The sequence below is a fragment of the Hyaena hyaena genome, unplaced genomic scaffold (genome assembly GCF_003009895.1).
Source record: "Hyaena hyaena isolate Hyena2069 unplaced genomic scaffold, ASM300989v1 scaffold_43, whole genome shotgun sequence".
Lineage (NCBI taxonomy): Eukaryota > Metazoa > Chordata > Mammalia > Carnivora > Hyaenidae > Hyaena > Hyaena hyaena.
The window spans coordinates 4528506-4547302 of NW_024080675.1; the positions used below are offsets into that span (position 1 = coordinate 4528506).

General features: G+C 50.0%; 1 protein-coding gene and 1 long non-coding RNA gene across 3 annotated transcripts in view; one reads left to right on the forward strand and one right to left on the reverse strand.

Annotated features, from left to right (window-relative positions):
- The window catches only part of PLXNA2 (plexin A2), a 211598-nt gene that overhangs the window by 112709 nt on the left and 80092 nt on the right, over nt 1-18797 (forward strand). The window lies entirely within an intron of this gene.
- Nucleotides 8502-18140, reverse strand: LOC120230526. The gene is made up of 3 exons (XR_005528064.1): nt 18081-18140; nt 16470-16472; nt 8502-8529 (listed from the first exon to the last, which is right to left on the reverse strand). It is a non-coding gene; the product is annotated as an uncharacterized LOC120230526 (long non-coding RNA).

Genomic DNA, 18797 nt, shown 5'->3' on the forward strand with positions numbered 1-18797 from the left:
GCATCCCTTCTCGTGAGCTTCCTTCCAGGAGTGCTCCGGAGGTGGGGAGGGGAGGAGAGGAGCAGAGGAGAAAGTCAAAGCCGAGCCTGTGGCTCCCCAGGAAGGCAGGGCAGGCAGGAGTTCAGGGCCTCTGAACACACTCGGTGGTACCTGCTGGCTGGGGGGAGGCCCGGGGACCTGGGGGAAGGGCAGACTCTGTTAAGCACATCTGAAATCCTGGCCCCACCTCTCACTAAATTGACCTTTGCCAAATTATCTAATCTAAATCCTTGGCTTCCTCTTAGATAAATTGTCAATAATGATAGACTCTACTTTATCAGGTGTGGCAGGGATCAAAGGGGAGATAAACTGGGAACCCTGAGCACAGTACCCGACGCACAGCAAACATTCAATAAACAGTAGAGTTTTTAAAAGCTCTTTAATTGTCCTGGTCGAACCCTGGCAGCATTGGGCAGACATTAGCTCACGAACCACTAGAGACCGGTATGCAGGGAGTCTGACTTCTCCAAGAAAGGCAGAAAGGCTCACATATCCCATGACTCGTTCCATCTCCAGGGCCACAGGCGAAGCCTAAGCTCATAGAAGAGCCAGAAAAAAAGCCAAGCCACCGCCTGTATCAAGATCGCTTCCTGAGGCCAGCAGATTTCTGCAGGAAGCCAGGCTAAGCTGGCACCCTGCTCTCTGCCCTGGCCTGGCCGCGCTCCCTGTCGGGCCCATCTAGCAAGTATCCATAGTCACGGGCCTTTCCCAGGCCTCTGAGGCGTGCTGGGCTCAGCCTTCGGCCATCTCCTCCCAAGGAGCTGTCTCTCTCATTAACAACCTCCCTAGATGAAGGAGAAACAGACTCCAGGCAAAAGAACCATGCAGGTATCTTGAACTTGTGGAAAGAGATGAGTGGCCCCTTGCCGCCACCGCTAGGTGACCTTGTTCCTTATGCCCCCCAAAAAACTCAAATCCATCCCAGTTCACTGCAGCCAGGCTGAATTCAGCTCTCTGAGCTTCTTTATCTTGGTGGTAAAAAACGACATCTTTGGTAAATATCCGCCAAGTCCCCCATTAGGCGCTAGACTTCTAGGAGACCAGATGTGGGTCAGAGGCACCCTGTCCCCTCCCAGCACCGCCTGTATAGTGCACGCTCTACCAGTGTTTAAGAAAATAATTTTAATAGGAAACCACAGAGGAAAGCGGGCAGGCGAAACTATTCCGCGGCCCAGGCTGAGAATATTGGGTTTGACTATGATCGCAGAGGATTACAAGAATTAATTTTATTTTATCTAATATCCTTAGACTTAGGGCCTCTGGAATTCAGCATGCAAATGTATGCTCCTAGTGCAAATTGGAGCATGCCCAGATTAATGGAGAAAATTCTTGCCGCCTCACTTTTTGCAGAATCCCATTTCCCTCACCTGAAATCACCTGTTTGTTTGCAAGGCACTAGGAAGTGGATTGCAATAGAGGAAGGAACGATGGGGTGCACACATCCACGGCTGCCTTGGTGCTGGACAGGATGCTGAGCGATGCTGAGCTCTGGACGGCACCCCTCAGGGCCTGGTCCCAGGGTGGTCCTCCTCGGTATGCAGATCACTTCACATGTATGACATTAGTTTGTTCTGTCCTCACGCTCCTGGATTTAATGAGATTCTTTGGGCATTGTTAATAAACAATGCTTGACCTTTTTAGAGTGGCAGCATTGTGTCGTTTTATTTCATGAAATAGGGCCCTACACAACAGGCCATTTGGTATAGTTATTGTTCCATTTTCAAATAAATTTCATTCTAAAAATGAGCTCTGCAATGCTCACAGTGCCCACTGAGATCACTGGAGATCTTGATCACGATTTGAATAGCCCCGAGAGGAAGTGGCCAGAAATCATACCTGAACTTCGAGGGCATTCCTCATTACGTGAGTCCTTTCTCATTCTCCAGCTGTGGCTGCCAACTCGGCCACCACACCTGGCATCTAAAGACACTGTAGGTGTAGGGGCACCTGGGTGCCTCTGTCCATTAAGCATCCGACTCTTGATCTTCGCTCAGGTCATGATCTCACAGTTCATGAGTTTGAGCCCCGCGTCGGGCTCTGCGCTGACAGTATGAAGTCAGTCTGTGATCCTCTCTCTCTCTGTCTCTCTACTCTTCCCCTGCTTGTTCATGCATGCTCTCTCTCAAAATAAATAAATAAACCTAAAAGAAAAGAAAATAAAGACACTGTCATTTGTAGCACTGTCTTGGCCTGCCTGAGGACAATTTCCTCTCCCTGTGATTCAAGCTAAATCAGAATTGGAATCTGTAGTAAAGAAGGAAGGCTTGGGGCGCCTGGGTGGCTTAGTCGGTTAAGCTTCCGACTTTCGCTTGGGTCATGATCTCGCGGTTCGTGTTTTCGAGCCCCGTGTCGGGCTCTGTGCTGCCTGCCAGCTCAGAGCCTGGAGCCTGTTTCAGAGTCTGTGTCTCCCTCTCTCTCTGACCGTACCCTGCTCACACTCTCTCTCTCTCTCCTAGAAATAAATAAAAAAATATTTAAAAAAAAAAAAAAAGAAAGAAAGAAAGAAGGCCTCACCTAAGCCTCTGTCCCTGGGCTTGCCTGAAGCATAAGTATCAGTCATGGAGACATCTGCCTCCATCTTGCAGGAAGTTTGATGGCTTTACCTGTGGCCCTAGACTAACATCTAGTGGCAATGCGGTAATGGTGGTATGCACCAGTACAGAGAGCGAAGCCAGCCGCACCCACAATTTAGTCTTTAACTATTCTGTCTCTAGGGGCAGCTGGACAGAATAGACACTGCCCTGTCATTCCTGAAACTCTCAGAATGGCTGCCCTAAGGGACACAGCTCACTTCAGTGACAGAACAAAGGTGATTGACAGCTCCCGAGTCCAATGATTAGCCTCGTCCTTTTCACTCCAGCTTACAAGCCCCTCCCACCTCAGGGACTGCCTTTGGCCCACGGGTGTCGCTTTCCTGCATCCTAAGACTACAGTCTTAACAACTAAAATTACCTTAAACATAAACAATGACAGATAACCATTAGAGGAGAGTCATCCTTTTACATTGTAAGAATAGAGTTGGGAATTGTCACTTTTAAGAGATAAGAGAGAGACATATGAGCAGAATACCAAGAGACTCTCATTTGCCTCTTAACGTTAGATCTAAATCATAAAACCATAGACAAGAGACTCTTACAATTGGAGCTTATTTTGTTTTCCTTTGTTCGTGAGAAGCATACGGAGGGCGCAAAAGGCACATGCTCAAAACCGATTATCATCTCCCTACACTTGGGTTTCCCCAATGGTAAAAATGAAGATTCCAACCGGCTGACCTCTAAGTCTATAACTTAGTGACTAACCTTGATTCAGTGAGATTTCTCAGGGTGAACAGTTGGCCAGTTTCCATTATGACACTTGCTCATGTGTGGGTATGGTAAGCTCTCTTCCTTCACCTTTTTGTCTCAGAATTAAGAAATTTAAAGGGCACCTGGGTGGCTCAGTCGGTTGAGGGTCTGACTTCAGCTCAGGTCATGATCTCACGGTTCATGAGTTCGAGCCCCGCATCAGGTTCTGTGCTGACCGCTCAGAGCCTGAAGCCTGCTTTGGATTCTGTGTCTCCCTCTCTCTCTGACCCTCCCTCGCACACACACTCTCTCTCTCTAAAAAATAAATAAACATTAGAAAAAAAAAGAAATTTAAGAGGTTACTAATGTATGCTACAACATGGATGAACCTCAAAAACATGCTAAGTGAAAGAAGCCAGCCACAAAAGCCGCATACTGTGTGCTTCCATTTACATGAAATACCCAGAACGGGCAAGTCCACAGGGACAGAAAGTCGACTGCCTGGAGCGGGAGCAGTTGTCAGGGGGCAGGAGACAGGGGCACGGGGAGGGACTGCCAGTGGGTGTGGGGGTTCTTTCTGGAGGGGATGAAAAAGTTCTAAAATTGATTGTGCTAATGGTGGCAGAATCCTGTGAATATACTAAAAACCATTGAACGGTACACTTCGCATGGGTGAATTTTATGAAAAGTGAATTATATCTCGATAACACTGCTATTTCAAAAACTATTAGGAAGGCCGGCCCCGTGTGGCTACCCCATAGCATCACCTTCCCCTGGAAGGCAGGGCAGCCCACCCGGGGTCGTGCCAGCCTGTGGCATCTGGGAGACGTGCTGTCTGTCCTTCCATCATCTTCTTTCTCCTTTTTCCTTTTCTCCCTCCGGCACCAGCCAATTGGCTCTCCTGGACCCCAAGAGGCTGAGAAGGGGAGGGAACAAGAGCTAACGGTGAAAATTAATTGTAACCGTAATAATAAATTATTAATATTATTATAAATTATTATTAGAGCCTGGCAGGACTTAATTTAATCTCCACAACATCCCTATTAGGGGGATAATTATCCACATTTTATAGATGAAGAAACTGAGGCTCACGTAGCATTCCCAAGCCTGTCACGGGCGAAACCAGAATTCAAGCCCGGGGTCTGTCTGGCCTCAGAGTCTATTCTTTGAAGCATGATGAGACCTCACCTATGAGGCTGGGCTTGGTTATTTATTGATGAATTACAATGGAAGTAATTTGATGGGGCTCAGAACTGCAGTATCTGAGATCTCATCTGTTGGTCTGATATTTATGGCCATTAATGGATGATATCTGGGTGGCGCTTCCATTCATTATGGTTTTCATTAAGCCTCTAATCCTGTTTGGAAGTCTGTTTGTCATTTTTAACTCCTCTGTTTAATCTTGGGCAGCCCTAATCCTTCTTCACTATACACCCGAGGGAGACAGCGCCTGACGGCTCTCCCCACCTGCGGTTGTGTGCAGGGCTGGGGCGGGAGGGGCCGGTGCGAGTGGGGGAGCCTCCGTGTGCTACGAGTGTGTGTGATACAACCGTGTGTATAGAATGTCTGCATGAGCCCGTGAAGGGACGGTGTGTGAGGTGTGTGTATGGTGTCAGGGTGTCAGTGTGCAATGCGAGTGTGCGGTATGAATGTGTGTTTGTGTTCACAGCCGTGTTTGCGTGAGGACACACGTCTGTGGGGCGACGGGGCATGTGTAGGGGTCATCGTACGCTTTTTTTGGAAGTACGGGAGAGGCTGAGGGAGCCCTGAGAGGGATGAGGGGCCTGCCAGCCTCTCTGTCCCCTGAGACAATCTCGGAAGTTGGAGGGGATCCGCTCGCATCTGGACCTTGGGCCTCTCCTCCGAGCTCCCTCCCTCCTCGACTTGTTGGTTTATAGGAAATTCTTCCTTTAGGCCATGCTTCCTTGAGAGAGGCCTAGGGTCGCTTTACTATGTTTTATTTATTTATTTATTTATTTAATATTTTTATTTATTTCTAGGAGAGAGAGAGAGAGAGACAGCGTGAGCAGGGGAGGGTCAGAGAGAGAGGCAGTCACAGAGTGAAACAGGCTCCAGGCTCTGAGCTGGCCGTCAGCACAGAGCCCGTGCGGGGCTCGAACCCACGAACCGTGAGATTATGACCTAAGCGAAAGTCGGATGCTTAACCTACTAAGCCACCCAGGCGCCCCTGTTTTATTTTTTTTTAATGCTTCATTTTATATTAGAGAGAGCGAGAGAGCACGAGTGGGAGAGGACAGAGAGAGGGAGACACAGAATCCGAAGCAGATTCTAGGCTCGGAGCTGTCCGCACAGAGCCCGACGCGGGGCTCGAACTCTCAGGCAGTGAAATCACAACCTGAGCCGAAGCAGGACGCTTACCCGACTGAGCCACCCAGGTGCCCCAAGTTGTTTTACTTTTTTGATTCTTACTTAAAACATCGACTCCCAGCGGAACTAGTAAGAAAAGAAATCTGAATGGGGACATTCTTGCGGTGTCCTTCGCTCTCCCCAGAACACACCTCGAAGCTCGTTCTTTCTTACGATGCTTTGCTGCCCCAGACGCTCGCCTTGCCCTCCTCGCGTCCCACCCTTTCCATGGCGACTTCTCTGCTCCTCAGCCCGTTCTGGACCACAACCTTTTGTGCCGCGCAGCAAGCTCCCACAGGGCTTATAAGAGGCACCAGGTTTCCCACTTAAAAATATATTGTATCTCTGGCACCTGCGTGGCTCAGTCGGTTAAGTGTCAGACTTACTTTCAGGTAAGATCATGATCTCATGGTTCGTGGAATTGAGCCCCTCATCGGGCTCTGCACTGACAGCAAGAGGCCCGCTCGGGATCCTCTCTCTCTCTCTCTCTCTCTCTCTCTCTGCACCTTCCCTGCTATCTCGCTCTCTCTCAAAATAAATAAATAAGCATTAAAAAAATATTCTATCTCTAGCTCAGCTGGGCTCAACCACCAGTAGACACACTATACATTTCAACTCTTATTCCCCTAGAGACTTTGGGGATCGTGGCCATCAGCTATGATGGTTCAGGTTGTATACTGCACAAAAGCCTCTGGCTGAGGGGCAAGTGGAGGCTGAAAAGGAGTCCTCACTCATCTCGCCAATCATGCACCCAGAGGGGGCGCCTTTTTCCAATTGCACAAAAGTGCTGACCTGGCTAGAGACGTCCAGAGAGGGAGCTTCAGAGAGTTCAATCTTGTTGTCTCAAGGCCTCCAGTAGCAGCCAGAAGAATGATTAATGAGGGCACAGAGAAGGCCGCCTCCCCTCCCTGGCCCCACGTCCTCCTCCGGAAGGCCTTTACCCCCTTTCTGATTAATCCCGCCGTGTTCTGATCACCACTTAACTCCGAGTGCCCTTGCCCCACTCCGGCTTAATTTTCCCTTCTCAGTGTCTGCCTTTTAAGTATCCTAAATCTTGTTTTCACATCTTTGTCATGTCCTTCCAACTAGTTAGCAAGCGCTAGGAGGGCAGAGAGCCTGTTTCCATTTCCTTTGCTTGCGGCCACCCCTGTGACATCTATCCAAGGACTCCGCCCCCGGCGGCTGCCGAATCGATGTTGATACAACTGAGCTGCCCGCTAAGGGGAAACCAAAGCTCTGTACTCAGAGCCGGGGCAGTGACCCCGCTCCCCAAACACCAGCTCAGCCAAACAGCTCAGGGGACACGAACACATCCCCTCAGCCTCCCTCCAAGCTTTGGAGCTAGTTAACCACGACATGTATGTCCGTAAGGATTGGAAAGTTCTGGAAAAGTTCAGCCCGTCTCACAGTCTGTCTCTAGGGTGACCCAGAGTTCTAGACAGGAAGATTTAAGAAGTGGCCCCAGCCCTTCACCAGATTAACTTTTAGTTATCCCGTAGGGAGGGATTGATCGGATTTCTGATGACCGTGGCTTGGCCAGGGACTAAAGCTCTACCCGTCTGGACCTGTGTTTGGTTTGGATGACAGGCAGGGCCCCGCAAAGGCAGAGCATCCTGGGAAATGGCCCTTAGCTGGGTCTGCGACATTATGGCTTGCTTGCTTCCCCTGCACAACGTTGTATAAGCATGTCCTACAGCGGGAGAAGTGTCTCCTGCCTTTTCTTCCTGAAGACCTCCAGCCCCGAGCCCTTGGCTGACCCCCCCCCCCACTTCCATCTCCACCTTTTCAGCATCAGTGCCCCTGAGCCTCCTTAACACGCTCTCACACTCCAAAATAAAGCATTTAGGCAGTCGCTAAATAGCAGTATTGATGCTCCATCCCCTCCTGCCCCGAAATGATAATGCATCACCCGTGGTGCGCATCCAGACGGAGCCCGATTACGCTCAGGTGGTTAAAAGTCCAGGTCTAATTAGAGTTCCAGGGAATCAAGCCATTGTATTATTAATGATTCTCCAGCAATGTTCTGATTAAAACAGTAATTTTAATAAGCACAGCTCGATGCTAAGTGTTCACTGAGCACCTAATTACATCAGTTATAACTCCAAAATTATTTAAAATTCCCCCTTCTTTTTTTTTTTTTTTTCCAGCAGACCCGGCATGCACCAAATAAAATAGAGACTCAGACAACTTGGTGATTATTTGCTCTAATTAATTTCCTAAGCACCTGTTAAAAAAAAAAAAAGGGAAAAGGATCTTTTGTTTCTCATCCATTTCCTCAAGTTCCCCTCCACCCCCTTCTGTCCCCAGCGGCTCCCTGACATTGGTTACATGTGAGGCAGCCACTGAAGGAGGCCAGGAATAGAAAGCAGGGAGGAAAGGAAGGATTGAAACATTCCCCACCACCACCCTCCAGGCAAGGGGGGGCGGGGCTCAGAGCTGTCTTCCCCATTGATTGAGCTGTGGCCTGGGAGCAGAGAGGCCGGGGCACCCAGAGGGCTTCTCGCCAGAAGCCAGCTCCTCCCAACACCCTTGTCTTCATTAGACCAGCCTGGGATGTCACATTCAATGACGGTGCTTGCGTCTCCTGAGGCATCCCAGTGGGGCAGTTTTCAGAATCTTTTGACTCATGAGCCACTTGACTTGAAAAAGAGAACGGGGGTCGCCTGGCTGGCTTAGTCGGTTAAGCGTCTGACTTTCACTTAGGTCATGATCTCGCAGTTCGTGGGTTCGAGCCCTGCGTCGGGCTCTGTGCTGACTGCCAGCTCAGAGCCTGGAGCCTATTTCAGAGTCTGTGTCTCCCTCTCTCTCTGACCCTCCCCTGCTCACGCTGTCTCTCTCTCTCTATCTCTCTCCTAGAAATAAATAAAAATATTAAAAAAAAAAAAAGAAAGAAAAAGAGAATGGGCTCCCCCTCTGCTCTGCCTGGAAGGGCACCACGGTTTCAGACACAACGGTCAGCTAAACCATCCAAGAGCTGACACCCAGAGTCTTGTTTTTATTTCAGATCACGTTATCAGGAAGTTATCGATTTGTCCCCAGAAGCAACACCAGGAATTCCCCCCCTACCCCCACCCCCGGATGTGTGTAATAAGCCTGATCCTGAACCAGGCAGTGCTGTGGCTCTCTCTTCACGTGACCAGCACCAAGACAGGAGAGTTAGGGACGCGGCCCTTAGCATTCTCATGCCCGCCAGTGCCATCACGTTGGGGGATGGCACCAAATCCCGCTGCTTTATTCTGTTTCCCATGGTCCCTTCGCCTGTCTCCCACGGTCCCTTCACCTCTGTCTCAAGCCCTGCAAGGCTCGTCAGCTCACTCTTGGATAGCAATACCAAGGCCTTCAAGTCTCAAACACAGTCTTAATTCCGTTATAAAGTCCAATTCCAGACCAGAAGAAAATTCTGGCCTTGTCGGAAGCTCAGATCTCCCCTGCCCTGCGGCCTGGGCCCCCTGCACACCCCCCACCAGGAGCCACGAGGGATGGGAGGGTTGTTTTTGCTCTTTTTCTCACTTCTATTCCCCAGCAGAACTGTCGTTACTGAACCCTTCGAGGAAGCAGAGAGGAAGGGTCAGAGAGACCCTTTTGCACTTGAACTAGAATTGACACAAGATAGCCTCCTGTCTCAGAGCTGGCCTACACTTCTGACTCTTGTGTGGCTGGGTCCCTCATGGGTCCTTGGATACCCCTCTGCTGAGCTCCTGTGGCTGCAGCTCTGGTCAGGTGGGGAGCATTTCCTGTCTCCTCCCAGCCCTGAATCTCCAGAACTTTCTTCCACATGGAACCCAGCTCCAGGGGTTTCTCTTGGACAGGTCACAAAATGCTTCCAGGCCAGCTCTCCTTCCTGAGGGGGCCAACTCCGGATTTGGTGCAAGGAAGCACTTGCACGTGCTGGGCCCACCGCTGTCACCAGAGTGAGGGTGCTCCGTGACACCCCAAGGCCCTGCCCTCACTCTGCCTTCGCTCTGCCTCCTAAGAGCTCACCAGCTGGCTCTCTGGCTTTCCTGTCCATTCTGTCCTCTACAGTCTAGGGCATGCATCTCAAGCCCTCCTGGTAAAGTCCTTTTAAAAGACGGCTAGGTTACAGCATTCCAAGGGCTTCCTCCAAACCTCTCACAGTATCTTCTCCTTTTCATTCCTTGGCTCCTGTATGTCTTTGATCTGGGGCCAGGACCCAAGATAAAGGACAGAAGACTATCAGTGTGTGATAGTCTGCCACCTTCGTGAGTGTATGGCTTTCATGGTAACTCGGTGCTTTGATATCTGATAATATTTACAAATGTGGAAACTGAGGCTCAGAGAGGTTAAGGGGTTCATCCAGCCCAGCCAAGTGCATGGTGATGCTGAACCAAGTTCTTCTAACTTTGACAGCCATGTCCTTTCCATGACACCATGCACTTCTGCTGGGTTACAAACATTAAGTCTATTTAAAAAGAAAAAAGAAAAAGAAAAAAAACAGAAAAAGCAACCTTCACATCGCCTAATGGACCCCAGCAGAATGCCAGGGGTGCCAGCCACACCTAGAGAACCTTCGCATAGTTCTTAGTACATTTACTTAAGAAGCTTAAAATAAAACCTGGATCACTGGGCAAGTGTGATTAGCTTCTCAGCAGGTATTTATAGACCTATTTTGTGTAAGAAACTAAAGTCAGAGCATACAGGGATATCTCATACGATGAAGTAAAAAGCAGAACCGTATGAGTAACCTAAAAAGATAGAGCTCTAAGAAGAGTTTGCAAAGTGCATTAGAGTCCTGCCGACTGGGCAGCTAGTCAGATTCTAAATTCAGAAAGAGACATCATGGAGGTTGATCCAGGAAGGCTGCATGGAGGAGGGGAAGCCCAGGGATTTGCAACTGAGCAGGAGAGGGGAGGACACTCTCATTAGCAGGAATGGGTGAGCAAAGTTAAAGAGGGGCAGAGGGGGAGCTGTGCAGAGCATGAGAGATGACCCTGCTGGGAGTGGAGTGGGGGTTGACACTGACAGAGGGAGTCTGGAGATATCAATCTGGTGGGGGCAGAGGTTAAAAGACACAAATACCAGGCAGGGCATTTGGACTATAAACTTCATCCAAGAGGCAGTTTTTTTGTTTTGGTTTGGGGTTTTTTTGTTTTGTTTTATTTTTAGTATTCTTTAGGTTTTTTTCACTAAGGGCATCGTTGTAACACACTGCCTCCTGGAAGCCTTCCATGATTTCCCTTCCTCTTTGCTCCTGTAGCTGTACCACATCTCAACCCTACAGCTAATATTTCATTATCATTTGGGGGCGGGGTAATCTGTTTTCCATTCAACACTCTGAACACTTTAAGATTAGGGCGATAGCTGTTCATCTTTTGAATTTCGTGCCGATACAAGATACGTAGCGTGGACTTAGTATGTACCTATTAATTATAACTAACAGCTGTATGCTAGGAACCAGGCTAACAGTTTTCTAACCTGTGCCACCCTTCAGGGCTAAGAAATAATATGTGTAGAAGTTTGGAGCATGAGCTCCACAGCCAGTCTGCCAAGGCTGGAATCCCAGCTCGGCAACTTCCTGCCTGTGTGACCGTAAATAAATTCACTAAGCCTCTCTGTGCCTCCACTTCTTCCTCACCTGCAGATTGTGGGTCTTATGTAAATATGTGCTATTATCATCACCATTGCACAAATGAACAACTGAGGCTTGGCTAAGCAAGGTGCCCAAGGTCACACAGCTGATAAATAACGGGGCTGGGATTCGGACCCGGCGATCAGACACTAGGACCCATTCCTGGGTCAACCTTTCTGAAGGAAAGGGAAAACGAGGGTGTGCAGGACACATCTGCTGAGCGGAGAATAGAAGGGAGACCAACGGGGCCAGCCGCCACCATCCCGCTCTGAGGACGTGGGCTGAGGGGGACCGCAGGGATGCAGTGCCAGGGGCGGGTGGGGGACACATCATGAAAGAGGAAATGCAGAACTTCTCCTTTTCCTCCCTTCTGCTCTGTTTGCACCACCCTGGCATTCCACGGTGCCCCTCAGCCACCTTCCCTGCCCCTTCCCTGGCTCTGATAATGCTCGTTCCTGGAATCCTCTCTGCGTCTTCTCTTGCTTGGTCTTGGCTCGTGCCTTTCTCTCCCTGTGGACTGTCCTTCCTCCATTCCTGCCTATCGAAATATCACCAAGCTTTCAAGGCCTCATGGTCCCTCCAGCCGGAGGAGATCACCCTCAGCGAGGAGTGTCTCATATGACACTTTCACTTTCCAACCTACACAGCAAAGGGTCTGCTTCTCGAGGGCACCGTAAGACCTTGACCACCTTGTTTTCGTGACACCGCATGTGAGGCTTGGTACCTGGTCTGTTGAATATATGAGCAGACGAATGAATGAAGGATTCATACTTGGATGGACTAATGAATGAGTGTGTGAATGAATAAGCCAGTGGACAAATATAAAACCCAAGTATAAAAGCCAGATTATAAACATCAAATTATACACAACCATATGCAGGTCCACTCATGAATGTGTATGTACCAGGCCAGGTTAGTCAACCCATACTGTGACCCTGTGGTCACTGCTGCCCCAGCAGAATGGTCTTTATGCAATTGACGAGTCTACACAGATTCCTGAAGCAACACAGCCCTCCCTCACACATCACCCTTTCCCAGTGTTAAAAGGATGAATGAATGAATGAATGAATGAGTGAATGAATGAATGACATGAATGATAAGGACGTATAAATGAGCTCTGTACAGAAAGGAAATTTTTCAAATTTAATATATGTGTAGGAGACTTTTTTACCCCTTAGGCAGAGACTTAACATGTGCTGTTATCAGGGTTCCTGGGTGGCTCAGTCAGTTGAGCATCTGACTCTTGGTTTCAGCTCAGGTGAGGATCTCACAATTTGTGATATTGAGCCCCAGGTCAGCACTGACAGCGCAGAGCTTGCTTGGTATTCTCTGTCTTATCCCTGCTCCTGCTTTGCTGAACGCCCTCTCTCTCCCTCTCTCCTTCTCTCTCTCTCTCTCAAAATAAATAAATCAACTTTAAAAAAATGAAACTCTTGCTTTAAAAAGAATATGTACTGTTATCTACCACCTCTCTCTCTCTCTCTCTCTCTCTGTGCTCATCCACTGAACTACTAATTTGTCCTAGGAAGCTAGGAGTGACAAAACACTGCTCTGTCCTTCCCAAGGGAGCCAGCCACTTAGCATCTGATGAAAAATCAGAGAGGATATTTTCTGATGGGAAGACAAGATGGCCACGTCTCAGGTGGGTCGAAAGAAAACTGGGGAGATGGCTGAGCGGATGCGCTCCAGAAGAGCCACTGGAAACCCAAATTCTGTTTTACAACTTGAGCCTCCAATGGCTTCTTATCTGCTTGGATCTATACAGCTCCTTAGGTGGAGAGGTAGAGGCCCATCTCAGATCCAAGGCCAATGGGTAAAGCTAAGCTGGCCCTGACCTTTCTTACGTGCCTAGCTGTTGATTTAGGTGTCCAAGTTGGGCTTGGACACTCTTATGCTCTTTGGTAGGATTGCTCTCCCTTTGTCAAGGTGACGGGGGGAACTTCACCAGGGGTCTCTTCATGAGCCCAGAAGCAGATTCCAGGGGAGATATAAAGAATGGAAAATTAGTGTCCAGGAGCCCCTGAGAACCCACCTGCTTGTATCAATAACCAGGAGTGCCAATGTCAGGGCCAGAAGTGCAGCTGGGCACCAGGAGACAGAAACTGGAGCTTGGCTGGGAGCCAATGTCACGACCTTCCACCTGGGCAGGTGGAAGCAGGAAGTGGATGGACGGTAACGGGTACATGTAGGGGCATCCCTGCCTTGTTGCTCCACCCCCTTGCCCTCACCACCTTTCCCCTCCTGGAGTAGAGCGGTTGATGTTGACCCCATAGGGAACTCTGTGGGACCTGGTCAGTCCCGGGCATCTGGTTCCCAGGTGGGAGATTCGCTAAAGTTATTTCTTAGGCCCCATCTCTCCATCCCACTCATCCCGCATTTCCCATCCCACCCACTTTCCCTAACTGAATAAACCCATGGTTGTCATGGAGACAACATAGTATCTGCATCTCTGCCTCTTTGTGGATCCTTCCAAAAAATAGAACTAGAAAGGCCCTACTTCCTCTCCCCTCGTATTTCTGGTCCAGAGCTCCTACTAATATGGTATGGCGTTTGGAATATCTGCTTTGCCCGTTCAGTTTCCTACCCTCTTTGTGATTTTTCTTTGCCCACGTTTTACCTTGATCCTTAGCAGACTAAGCTTGATGTGACTTCGTTCGGCAGAGGAGCGTGAGTCTCCGTGCACTTTGGCCTCAAGTAGGGATTATGTCATTCCTAAAGACGATGGTTTGAGTGACTGCACTGCTCTCCATGCAAAGGGCAGACATAATTCTCCCCGTATGACAGACCAGCAGTCTCCGCCCGGAGAGGCGAGGTGGCCGGCTCAAGGTCACTCAGCACCTGAGCGCAGAGCCTGGGCCAGGGCCCTTTGCAGCTTTCCCATGCAAACACTGCCACCTTCAGTGGGGTCTGCAAATAGAGACTGAGCATGAGAACTACCACTATTGAGCACCGACTGTGTGCAGGGCCCTTTGTGTACAGGTGTCACGGATACCCCCACACAACCTTGTGAAGTTGATATCGTTAGTGTCACCATCTCGCAGAGGAGGACACGGAGGCATAAGGAGAGCTGACAACTTAATGTCATGCAGCCGCTAAGCAGAGAACTGGCTTTGAAACTGAGGACTATTTCCTTCAGAGAATGTCTTCTTAACCAGTACAAGATATGGCCTCTACCTGGGGGGGGGGTGGGGGGGTGGATCCAGGAGAAGCCAAGAGGCCATTGCTTTAGTGTTCATCAAAGGGATAAATGTCATCACTCTTAGGGGCCAGAAGTTTCTTTTCCCACCACCTTCTCCCCTTTGTCTCCTGCATAGCCCTCTGCTGAGTTTTATGAATGAGGAGGGAAAAACTGTCATTGAAAAGTTCAACCAACTTTAGATTCCACTCTCTGAGTGATAGATAGCTTTAATTACTCCGAATTACTCAGCCACTGCACTCTTCTCCCCCAAGTCATTAAAAATAGATTTTCTCTTTGAACTCCACTCCGCCCCAAGGTCTGCGGAGTGTCAGGGACTCTTAGGAGGCAGCCCCAGGGTCAGCTTGTGGCCAGAAGGTTGCGTGTTGCTTTAGTCGCAATCACAGGCTCCAGAACCCCTAGCTGGTTTGCAGGGCAGGGGGGTGGGGAGGGTGGTGCCTGCTTTTTCTTAATGATATTGATCATGTGACTTTTCACAGCTCAGAGGACAGGCAGGAGGCAGGGCTGGTGTCTACTTTATGAGGATTTAAGGAGGTCTCATACATGGCTATTGATTTTTAAAGAACCGGATCTAACACTCGGAACAAACCATAGTGAGTGCTTCGCATTAATTACTGGCAAGTTGATTCATAGGAATGATCAAAGCTGAAAATGTGAGCTCGGAGGTGCTGTGCTCCCTGATGAGCAGGTATCTTTGTCTGCATTTTAAAGGTCAGAGGACAGAGGTTTGAAGAACCCCTGACACTTCCGTGCTGAGGGCTGTGCTGAGGGCTCCAGGACATTCCTAGGAGGCTCGGGATGGAAGATGTGCAAGCTGCTCAGAGCCATGTTCATTATTGTTCTGGTCCTTGGCAGCTTGAAGACAAATTTAGCAGGGAGCCTTCCACCCTCACCAGCCTCTCTCCTTCTTGACTCTCTGACGATCTTTTGTCGCATCTAGTTCCAGATTCACCATCTGAATCGTTGCTAGCAAACAGGAGAGTCAAATGAGCTAAGAGGCATGCAGTGGTCATGTAGGCAAATGCACAGATCTTTCTGGCCTTGAGAGGGGGTTACGTCCTGATAAGCCCATCGTAAGTTGAAATGCACTGAATACACCTAACCTACTGAACATCGTAGCTCAGCCTAGCCTAAGGTAAGCGTGCGCAGAACACTTAACGTTAGCCTAGAGTTGGGCAAAAGCATCAAACACAAAGCCTATTTTATATTAAAGTGTCGCATATCTCATGCAATGGATTGAATACTGTACTGAAAGTCAAAAACAGCATGGTTGTCTGGGTACAGAATGGTTTTGAGGCTGTCGGCTGTTTACGCTTGGGGTCACGCGGCTGACTGGGCGCCGTGCTCGCTGCCGCTGCCCAGCATCCGGAGAGAGCATCGTATCACACATCGCTCGCCTGGGAAAGGATCCAAATTCAAAATTCAAAATACGGGTTCTGCTGAATGCGTATCGCTTTCACACCGTCTTAAAGTCCAAAAATCTCAAGTCGAACCATTGTAAGTGGGGAACTGCCTGCAGTTGCAGTGTCCAAGAGTAAAGCCAGGCACTGCGACTGGCACCTGATTTCTAGGGCAAAGAAAGGTGGCCCTGACTGCCAGCTCTTGGGCAACTTCAGAATGGGGGGGCTTCCTCTTCAGTGCTGCCTGTCTCTACCTTACTGCCTCAGCCTGGGGGTCAGACAAACCTGAACTCCAGTTCTGTTTCTGCCACCTGCAAGGCACGTGACCTTGAGCAGGCTATTTAACCTGAGACTGTTTTCTAATAAGTAAAGTGAGCCTAAGACTACCTTGCTTGCAAAGCTGGCATGGGATTAAATGAGATAATACACACAAAGTGTCTGGCATGCAGTCGGCACTGGATAAATGGAAGCTATCGCTATCATTATTCCTGTTGCTTCATTCTGTTCCACATGCTCAGCCAACTTCCCAGCGTGGAGCAGGGTGATGCTAGCCAGGGGCCGGCCAGGTGTCAGCAGGAGACCTCAGTCCCTATCACTTCCTCACCCCCCCATCCTTGGGGAGTAGATCCAAGGTGGGGATCCCCTAGCTCTGCCCCCACCCACTCCCAGCAGAGAGTTTTCCATGAAGATGGCCAGCAGACAATTAGCTCTTTGCCTATAAAGGACAGGACAGAGAACTTGTATTTGACCTTGGGATTTTACAGACCCGTGGGTGACAGGAAGCACATTAGCAGCCAGTGCAGCCCATCTTGTCCCGGGAGGGTTCCCTGTGGCTTGGGCTGGGCACTGGGTTAGATCTCTCTGACCGGTGGCCCATGTCCCTCTCCCCGTGGACTCTGAACCCTGGCCCCATCGGGAGTGAAGGGAAGGACAGAGCCCCAAGCACTCAGGCCTCCCAAGACTGAAGGTACCCATCGCCCCAGGGCTGCCTGGATTTGGGGAAAGCCTGTGATGAGAAACCCCACCCACCCACCCATCCACCAGTGAACCACTCTGGGTGCCAGCAAGCTACAAAGGACTTGGGGACAGAGACGCAAATGCCCTACCTGCCCCCCACCCCCCAGCTTGCTTCCTGCCTCCTGAACCTTGCTCTGGTCTCGCCTCAAACTTCTACTGGAACTGTCCCCTGAACCTCCTATCCCTCCCCATACTCAAAAAGATCCCTTGTGGAGGCACCTGGATGGTTCAGTCAGTTAAGCATCTGATTTTGGCTCAGGTCATGATCTCACCATTTGTGAGTGAGCCCTACATTAGGCTTGCTGTTGTCAGTGCAGAGCCCGCTTCAGATCCTCTATCTCCCTCTCTCTCCACCCCTCACCCACTCATTCTCTCTCTCTCTCTCTCTCAAAAATGAATAAATAGAAATTTAAAAAAAAATTAGAAAAAGGCCCCCATAAGCATGTCACCAGCTCTGGCAATGGTGGACTCTCCTCCAGCTGGCCACCTGGCCACTCATGGCGAGACCAAGCCCAGGGCTAAGCCAGCCCTCCAGGGACCTCAATTTCCTGGTAGATGGAATGGAAATCATACTACCTAACACTGCCTCATCCGACGTCCTCCCTGGGGTGTTGGGCAGATTGAGCAGGATAAAGTGTGTGCACTTCTGAAAAGCTGGACCAGTCCCCGGATACCTTGGTGATGGCACTAGGGATCTCGGGCCAAGCGCCAGGCCTGGCCGGGGCTCTCCTCGGTCTGCCCGCAGCCGTGGATGTCAAAGAGCGTCAGCTCATTGCGGGAAAACAGGTTGCGTGAGGGGGGAAAGGAGAAGGTGGGTCTGAGAGCCTACCCTGGAAGGGAGAGTGGGCCACCGGCGGGACCACCCAGCGATGGCACAGAGGAGAGTACAAGGCTCAGGGACGCAGTTGTGCCTCAGCTGCTGCGCTGTGCACTTGGCCCGGCCCCGGGGACCAGGAGCCTGTTGATGAGGCCAACTGTATGCGCCGGCCAGGCTGTGACACCTCCCACTCCCGCCACCTGGCTCCCGGCCACTGAGAAGGCCTCTGTTTCTTTCCTTGCATCAGGAAGCAGGGGACACGTGTGGGGACAGGTGTGCCATCTGGCAGGGGTAGCAGATTCCAGGGGGGGCTGGGGATTAAGTGCTCATTCTCTGAGGGGCCCCACCAGCCTGTGGAACAGCTTTTCCCTACTTCTTCCGCTGTCGGGGTCTCTCCTGGGCTCCATAGCGCGGGAACCCTGCAGGCTTCTTGGATGCGAGTGCCATGCCCCTCCCCCCCCAGGACCTCTGCTCTCGGGCCTTTGAGCAATGACTGTGTCTTGATTGTACCTCTATTGTGACGTCTATCCCACTGTATAGAGATTATCTGTTTCCTAGGTTTGTCCTCAAATAAACCAAGAGCTACAGGGAGGCAGAGGATAGATAGCCCCAGTGCCAAACAGAGTTTACTAATAATTTTTTACTTTAAAATTTTATTTATTTATTTATTTATTCATTCATTCATTTATTTGTCTATTTATTTATTTCTGAGAGAGAGACAGAGAGAACACAAGTCAGGGAGGGGCAGAGAGAGAGGGGGACATAGATTCCAAAGTAGGCTCCAGGCTCTGAGCTGTCAGTCCAATGCTCAGTAAATGTTTAAGGAGCGCAGGGGACCTAGGCACAGTCCATTGTCAACATCCTACGTCTTGTGCTCCTTCGACTCAGTTGTTTCTCCAGGAGACCCAGCTGGAGATGGGAGCTCCTTCCATGTGTCCACACAGGATGGCAGAAACATGCTATATCTGTTCCCAAGCTCGCTTGGCAAAGGACCCTGGGTCCTCTCTCCGCCAGTGGAGAACACTTGTCACTGAAGAGCGGTGACGTGTTTGCACCTGAGGCAGTCACTGTCCAGGGCCTCAAAGGCCTT